A 2027-nucleotide genomic window follows, 5' to 3' on the forward strand; every position below is an offset into this window, starting at 1 on the left:
CTGCACACTTCCCTGCCCCGGCCAAGAATTTGTGTTAGTGTCCCTTGTGAACTTAAATCGTCTGAGAGTTCTCGCGACTTACTCCAATGCTTTGCATTGCCGTTTTTCGCGTTGAAAAATTCGTGGATTTGGGCAAATTGTGTTGTTCGGAAACCGATTTGAAACATGTGTGATAAATAAACAATCAAAACACAACACAATATCCCACCACCAAATTGACCTTTATTGCTTTACGATCAAGCTTCGCGCTGATCGACGACACACACAATGACAAGGAAAAAGAATAAGAACAGACGAAACTTGCGAAAGTGGAATGGCACACACAGGAGTGTGATGTGGACGTCTCGGACGGTAATGTGCTATCTGAGAGGCCGAGTCCCGTCGACCCTGGCCAGCAGAACAATTGTTGTGTTTATTTCGGGCACCGGTCCCGAAATTAATTTAGCCGGTTTATGACCGACGCACGCAGATCGTTTGATCCAGGCATGGAGAGATCTTGCAAAATGAAATTTGGAAATTATAATTGAATAATGAACCCACGATAATCTGTGATAACTAGGAATATTGTAATTACTGTGATTTTCAATCAGTGGAAAACCCACGGGAAAAGTTGAAACATTATCAGAACTGAATGGTTTTTGAGTCGATTTCGGATTAATTTTGAGATTTCCGGATTTACAATCCAAAAGAGGTTGGTGAAAATAAAATGAATCTTTATTCATAATCAATAAAGAGTTTAGTAACACTGACTAACTCTAACGATGTAAGTCGACCGAGGGTCGGTTAACCGCAGCAGTTGGTGAGGGGTTAAACATTGGTTTCCCTCGGAACTCGCTGTCGGTTCGACCCGAAGACCCGATGAGCATCTGCGGAGGAGGTTAGTCGTTACTAAACACCTGTAAAGAAAAAGAAAAAGATATAAAATTATTGCACTGTACTAAGGAATGTTATTGTGTGTAAAATTTGTGTTGAATGTTTGTGAAAAACAGTTTGTTTGTAAATTATGTTCATGCAGACTAGTGGATTTTGAACACCCTAGTCGTTAACATGGAGCATAGTTTATGTTGGGACTCCATAGTTGCACTGGCGGAACTGTGGACGGCAAAGGGATGATCAGTTTTGCCCTTCGCCGTAGCACTGTCCGTGGAGCTGTCGCGAGTGGAGTTCGCAACGACCAAAAGTGGTCAAAAGTTAGCCAAAAATTCACTAATTGAAAAAGCGCTTACCTTTATGCTTATGTTGGAGGTCCATAGCTGCGCTGGCAGTCCGATGAGACGACCAAGGGGTTATCCGTAGTGCCCTTGCGTCCGAGCATCGACTGTGGAGCGGCAGTGAGGGGACTCTGCCAACCAAAATACCGGCCAGAAGTGCCAAGCCTAAAATTTTACGATCGTCAATCATTAATTGATTTTTAAATTGCAAATTTTAATGTGTACACTTACCTGGTGCTCATCTTGCTGTGTCAAGATGGCCAACCATGGTTCATCCCGGGATAATTTGTGGGTTTGTGCAGGCTGATCTTCCTCGGGAAGATTCAGAACCTAGCAGCAAAACACCACCACTTTTCAGGCTCACTGTGAGCTGAAAAGTAAATAAAAACTTAACGAAGAAGCTCTTCGTTGGACTAGTCCAAAAACTTATACGACTTACCTGAACATATCGGACGAAACATCGTCCAAAACCACCGAAAACGACGAAAAAACGCTCGCGCACTTAACAGTCGACCGAACTGAATTATCAGATGTAAACAGGCTTGCCACAAATACAGATTTTTTTGGCACATACCAAATACTCAATCGAGTATAACTTTAAAGAATAATATTCTTACCAAAAACTGAGCATGTCAAAAGATGCTAACAATGTTTATCTTTTTGGCCAATTTAACAAAAACTGCTCAAATTTATTTTAACTGCAAAAAAAAAATCGTTTGTGTTTCGGGCCTGTGCTGAAAAATCTGTATTTTGTGGCAAGCCTGGATGTAAACATTGCGTTATGCTCTGACAGTTCGGCGATGAGTTAGTGTGGTG

The 2027-nt window shown here is 41.8% G+C and overlaps 1 long non-coding RNA gene across 4 annotated transcripts; it reads right to left on the reverse strand.

Annotated features, from left to right (window-relative positions):
- Positions 1-696: 696 nt before the first annotated feature.
- Positions 697-1732, reverse strand: LOC119769866. 4 transcript variants are annotated; one of them, XR_005278546.1, is made up of 3 exons: positions 1651-1732; positions 1227-1581; positions 697-896 (listed from the first exon to the last, which is right to left on the reverse strand). It is a non-coding gene; the product is annotated as an uncharacterized LOC119769866 (long non-coding RNA). The 4 variants fall into 4 exon arrangements; XR_005278547.1 differs by having other exon boundaries at positions 1227-1376; positions 1443-1724; XR_005278548.1 differs by having other exon boundaries at positions 1227-1376; positions 1437-1724.
- Positions 1733-2027: the final 295 nt, after the last annotated feature.

The sequence above is a fragment of the Culex quinquefasciatus genome, chromosome 3, assembly GCF_015732765.1.
Source record: "Culex quinquefasciatus strain JHB chromosome 3, VPISU_Cqui_1.0_pri_paternal, whole genome shotgun sequence".
In the NCBI taxonomy this organism is placed as follows: Eukaryota; Metazoa; Arthropoda; class Insecta; order Diptera; family Culicidae; genus Culex; species Culex quinquefasciatus.